The following is a 6,596-nucleotide window of genomic DNA, read 5'->3' on the forward strand; positions in this document are numbered from 1 at the left end:
CAGCCCCGGACCTGGGAGGAAGGAAGCTCCCTTCCCCAGTCCTGTTCTCCCTGAAAGACTCTCCAAGGAGCTGTCTGCCTGTGTCATGGTAAACTTGTAGGGAAAGACAACTACTGGAAGGCTGGGTGTGGCCCTGGTTCTGTGAGTTTTGTTACTTTTAGGGCATCTGCCTGTGACGGGAAGTGCACCAAGCTATGCGTATAAGGATGAAAGCACTGGGGTCCCCACGCAAGGACAATTTCAACAAAGATGAAAGATACTATTGTTACAGGCAGCACATTCAAAAGAAATAAGCCTGGTGATACGATTCTATAAGGGAGCTGCTCATCCCATTTTGCTTACTCTGGGCACCAGAATCATGACCTTAATGATCAGCGAGGGCCCACCCCTTTCAGGTTTCAAAGATGATTAAAAGATGGTGCTGGTAAATGTTAAAAAACCAGCTCTCCAGGAAAAAATATGTTTATTATCAACTTTACATAATTTATATATGTTTATTATAAAATTTTATTAATTTTATAGATAGAAAAGGAATGTAGCACACCATTTTCTAATAACAAGATATACAATGCAGTATTGTCAGTTTCAAATATGCCATTGATTCTCACGATGCTCGGTTTTTGTTGAACTCCTGCGTCCATAGCCAAACTATGGTTGCAATTCAACCATGATTTGACACAATCAGACTATGAATAAATGCTCGATTACTATCCTATTCAGCAAAGAAGGTGCTCACATCACTAAATAAGTGAGTATAATTCCAATGTGAGTATGGATTGATATTTTCATTTCTATTAAGGAGTCAGAAGAGAAACAACAAAGATGTCTATTGGACCTTCTTTTGTTCACTAATGACATAGTGACTTCTTCGCTGAATCAGGTAGTAGTTTCTGAGCTCTGGGAGAATATTTCCTGAATTTTCTGTGCCAGTCACAATATAAGAATTATAGATACAACATGCATTTAAATCAAATCTGCATCATTGACATTTCTCCATCATTTTCTTAAGTCCATGCAATCCACAATTTCCGTGATGTAAATACTCCCACCATGGCTGATTTCAGTCTGCCTCCTGGAAGTCACAGAATGTGGATTTGGAAGGAGATGCAAGATAGCACAATATTATTTGTAGCATTTCTACCATACAGACTAGACACAAATAACCCCAAGAGCATAGGTAATAATAAAATGTAGTAAAATAATTGGAAAATGAGGAGCTCTGAGTATTTATTACCTTTGTTTTTAACATAATTTATTTCATTATTTATATAATATACTTATATATACTTATACTTATCCAGCACTCCACAGCCAAAGATGGTATCAAACCACAACTCTGGCTCAAACCACATTTGGTAAAGAAAACTAGATGAGTGGCTCAGAATATTAATACCTGATGGATTTTTAAGGCCAGTTCCTTTTCCCTAAGTGATATCATTAGCCATGCAGGTGAGGAAATAATTCTGGGCCGCTGCACAACTTCTAGGCTAATGCTTCTCAAAGTGTGGTCCCCAGCATCAGCATAACCCCAAACATTTTTGAAATGCAAATTTTGGGGTCCATTGCCAACCTATTGAATCAGAGCCCTGAAATCTCTCTCCCATGTTTCTAATGTGTATTCAAGGTGTTTCTGACATGTGCTCAAGTTCCGTCTTCTCTAGGGACTAATAGTTTGAATTGCACTGCTCTTTTGGGTGTCCCACATGGTTCTCACCCCTTGCTGTAGGTGATGGAGTGTCAGCCTTTTTTTCCCCCAACTGAAAACCACTCAGATGGTGTCCCTTCCGTCCTACTCCCCTGAAGGAGGGAGGAGAAGAACAATCATCAATGACAAAGGCAGAAGCCACGCCCAGAGCCAGCTTCACACTCAGGAGGGGGCACTGCGTCTCCTCTTCCTGGTTTTGGGTACTCTACACGTTCAGAGAAACTGCTCTAGTAATGAACTATAGAAATGATCCCCAAAAGTATAGTCTTTGGTGTGTCAGCTTTTAAATTCAGAATCGTTGTTAGCACTTTCAGGCGTGCTCAACATGCAGTGGTTAGGAAATGAGTTCTCATTGGTTGGTTCCCATGCAAGGGTTCACCTCCATCCAATATGCTTTGCAAAATGGTGCTGTGGGACAGGTGCTTCTCTAGCCTCTGTGGCCCAGGGCTCAGTGCTGACATGATCTCTGGGGATCGGTATTGTCCTGCACGATGAACACAGCAGGGTAGTTTAAATTGCTTTTAATCTATGTTAACTATACTGAAATTAAAATAAAAAAATTAAATACATGGCTTTTAGTCAGGAGAGGGGCTTCCTGCTTTGATTGGGAGCTCAATGTAGATGTTGCATTTGTTCTGTCCTATGACTCTGATATAAAGTTAAACATTTTTTGTTTCCTGTAAATTAGCTCAAACAGAAATCCTGGCTTAAATGGGCTTGAACAATAATTTTATTATTTTTCATAACTGAAGTCCATGGGCTCCAGGGGTGGTCGGTTTAGAGACTCAGCATCAGCATCAAAGACCTTTCTTTTCATCTTTTTGCTATGCTAGCCTCCATACTGGTTCATCCTTAGGTTGTTAGCAAAATGGCTGCAGTGGATCCAGCCATCACAACCAGAGAGTACAGAGTCCAAAGCAGGGGTTCTTTTCTGAGCTCCATGGATAAACTCAGGGACCCATGAACCTGAGTGGGAAAAAGAATCACATCACCAACATCTAACTAAAATTTTTTATTTCCTTCGAGTACGAATGTGGGTAACAAACTACAGTAGTAGGGCAACGTCAGTTTGCCACCAATAGAAATCACATGTATTTTTAAGTAACGTTATAATTGTAAATATATCGTGAATATACTTTATGCTTGGTTCCACTTTGAAATTATAGCAGTTATTAGACCCACCACTAGATCTTGATATTGAATGGGTAAATAAAGTATAAATTATTATATCATAAATATGTGGTTTTAATATTTCAGTAGTTGGGTTACATTATAATTTGCATGTAGTTTATTTGATGTATTTAAAAATATCATTCTTTTTTTTTTTAAGATTTTATTTATTTATTTGACAGAGAGACAGCCAGCAAGAGAGGGAACACGAGTGGGGGGAGTGGGAGAGGAAGAAGCAGGCTCCCAGCGGAGGAGCTCGATGTGGGGCTTGATCCCAGAGCGCCAGGACCACGGCCTGAGCCGAAGGCAGACACTCAATGACTGAGCCACCCAGGTGCCCCTAAAAATATTCTAAGAAGGGGTCCATAGAATTCACCCCCCTGCCAAAGGGACCCTGACACCAAATATATATCCAACGTGGAGGAAGAAGCAAGGACATCTCGCACCTCTTGTTTCTTTCAAGAAACATCATATCTCATTGGCCAGAACTGGGTCACATGACATTCTTGAGTCAGTTCTTGTGAAAGGAAGTGCATTTACTCTTGGACCAATCAGATGCAGTCAGCTTTCCTCAGGCTTAGAGCTTCTTAGAGGAGTGAGTACAGAACAGAGCGGGTCTCTATTAGGGAAGAGGAAAGGAAAGACGAGTGCCATGGGTCAGGAGTTGCTCAGAGATCTGCCTCACTTTGTGCCGCACACCAGAGGGATAAGAACAACACAAAACAGCGTGATTTTATGTGAACCGTTGGGAAGACTAGGGAGGCAAGATGGGCTTTTTACCTCTCTAGCAAGTTTTCCAGAAGATGTTATGCATGAGTTGAGTCTTAGAGAATGGAATGGACTTAGCCAGGAGAAAGGTGGGAACTTGGTCCAGAATGTGGAAACAGTACGTGCAAAGGCTAGAGGCATGGAAAGGCATGGTGTGTTCTGAGAACCCCAATAGTTTAATATTTGTTAAGAGAAGGGGTACAAGAAGGGAAGCTGGAGAGGGGGTCTGGACACAAACGTGAAGGGTTTTAGGTACCAAGATCAGGGTTTGAATTTTGTCCTGGTGAACGCAAGTAGTTTCTGAGTTTGTTTTTTTTTTAAAGATTTTATTTATTTATTTGAGAGAGAGTGTGATCGAGAGAGAGGGCACAAGCCCAAGAGGTGGGGCTGGGGAGAGAAAGAGGGAGAAGCAGACTCCCAGCTGAGCAAGGAGCTTAATGCCAGCTTGATCCCTGGGATCATGACCTGAGCCGAAGGCAGAAACTTAACCTACTGAGCCACGCAGACGCCCTGAGTTTCTGGGGGGTTTTAAGCAGAGGAGTGACATAATATATTTTGTTTCTGATCTAGATCATCCAGGCTCTAGTGCAGAGAATAGAGAGAAGGGAGCAAGCCTGGAGGCAGGGAGACTGCGTAGGAACCTGTTGTTAAACCAGGGGAAGAGATGGTCTGAGCAAAGGCGGTGGTGGTAGGCTGGAGAAGAAAGAATAGCCCTGAAAGGACTTAGGAGACTGGGTGGATCTGGCACGGGGATAGTGCTGAGGGAAATGGGTAAGTCCCAGAGGATTGCCATGTTGGTGACTTGAACCAGGGGTGGATGGTGGAGCCATTCCCTGAATAGGAAGCAGGAGAAAATGCAGCTGTGGGGGGGAGTGGAGGAGAGGTCAGAGTAGACATCATTGGTTCAGAATTGGACAGATTGTGATACAATTTTGGCTCCTTCTGATCTTGGCATTCCCATTTCTTGAATTTTCCCTGAAAGCTCAGAACCTGTACAACTTTTCCACGAGAACCGTGAGGCTGGGTCTGAGGGCTGCAGGATCTCTGTGGAAATAGGAAGATGTGGTGGAGAAGGGATGACACGCAGTGATATAATCTTTGGTCCACTGCTCCAGATACGCACTAAAACAATAAAACCACTAATTCTGTCTCCTGGTATACCAGGAAATGGAAGCTTTGCAGGAAAACCAAGTTGTATTATAATTACAGGCTTTTAAATAAGTATCACGGGTGATATTTAGCACCGAACAATGAAGTGTTGAAGACCTCATTGTTTTTTGTCCTGTTCATAGAGTGAAATCAGACTCAGCAGAATTCAGGGACTTTTAAATAGATTTGGAAAGTGACTCTGAGCCAAGGTGCCTGCCACTTTACAGAGTAAATTATCAAGGCAATAAGAGGCTAGAACTTCAGCCTGGGGAAATGGTTAATTGCTTTGCCCTCTAGTTGTTGTTTTGGTCCTACGCTTGCTGTAGACTGGAGTAATCCAAGAGAGGGGCTATAAATTTCATGGTGGGGGGACCCATGCAGGGGGCGGTGGAGGCGGGAAAGGCGAGCCGTTTATTGATGCCGAAGTTAATTATCAATCATGGGAAACATGGACCTTTTAAAGGCAGTGCTGTCTAACAGAACCCTTCCCTTTTGGCTTCTTCCTGCGTTCTTGAGTTCCTTCCCCTACTCACACAGACTCACGTGGACCCAAAAGCATTGTTTTTGATACCCGTAGGCACACAGGGTCCTTAGTCGTGAATATTATTAATCCTGGTTCTTTAAAAAGACGCTTGGCTTGGAGAAACGAATTTCATGAGGAAGTAGATGGCTACCCTGATTTCACACACCCCATATCCCCAGCCCACCCCGTCCTGGGACTCTTGGCAGTTGTTACTATTTCTCGACCTATGTCCTGGGTTTTGAGCTGGACAGAATGTACCCGTGATGCTGGCCCCGTCCTTATGAGCTTACGGGCAAAGGCTGGTAGCATTCTCATGACTTTGGCTGTTGGGGGCGGAGGCGGCTGCTGCGGGTGTCACCTGGTGGGTGGGGTGCTAGAGAGACAGGTGGGTTCTTTCACACGCTGGAAGTTTGTGAAGGCGTTTGGAGCTTGGGAGCTGTTTGTGTCTTGGTCCTGCAAGCTGTCGGATGCCTCTGCTCAGACACAGGCCGATTCCCCAGCACACGGCTCTGCTCAAGTGCAGCCTCTGGGGGTCCCTCCCTTGCGGCCAGGCTTGTCCCCCAGGCTTGCTCTCCGTGTCCTCTCTGGCAGGGAGCAGGCACGCACACTGCTGGGGCATCAGGAGTCGGGGGATCAAGTCAAGGGAGGTCAGCTGTGGGCTGGGCTGGCTGCGGACTCCAGAGTCCAGGGCTCAGAGAGGCAGCCCGAGGGCCCTGCTGGGAACGGGAGTGTGAGCTCTGCTCCACGGGCCCCAACCACGTGCTGCTGGCCTTGCCGGCACTGACTGCACAGTGGGTGGTTATAGCTGGCAGCCTGGCGATCTGCAGATGAACCCGTCTGAGTCAGGCGAGGGTGGAGACGCCAGAACTGCATTTCCCAAAGTCTGTTCCGCTGCACACTGATTCCACGGCACCTAAAAAGGATGAAGGGGCTCTGGGATTACATAAATTGTAGAGGCACTGCATTAAATAAAGGGAGCCAGATCTCTTTACCGAAAAACTTCTCAAACCTACAATTTGCTAAGGAGCGTAGTAAACTCTTGGACAGGAACTAGCAAACACAGTGTCTCTCAAACCTGTTTAACTATGGAAACCTTTTTTGGTGTAGCATCTCTTGGGGTAAGTGTTCCCTAGGACAGACTTTGGGAAACACGGCTTACGCTTTCTTCACACACTGGGTCTAGGTGACCGTGCTGGGGTGCTCAGATCCTGGTCCCGGGATGGTAGATTTTGAATCCAGCTATTGGTGGGGCTACTCTAGGTTTTTAACTTTGGCATTTCT

General features: G+C 44.9%; 1 non-coding gene across 1 annotated transcript; it reads right to left on the reverse strand.

The window, feature by feature from the left end:
- Positions 1 to 1,763: 1,763 nt before the first annotated feature.
- On the reverse strand, positions 1,764 to 1,974 carry LOC117795862. Its single transcript, XR_004620011.1, has one exon. It is a non-coding gene; the product is annotated as a small nucleolar RNA U3 (small nucleolar RNA).
- Between the last annotated feature and the right edge of the window lie 4,622 nt (positions 1,975 to 6,596).

The sequence above is a fragment of the Ailuropoda melanoleuca genome, chromosome 13, assembly GCF_002007445.2.
Source record: "Ailuropoda melanoleuca isolate Jingjing chromosome 13, ASM200744v2, whole genome shotgun sequence".
Lineage (NCBI taxonomy): Eukaryota > Metazoa > Chordata > Mammalia > Carnivora > Ursidae > Ailuropoda > Ailuropoda melanoleuca.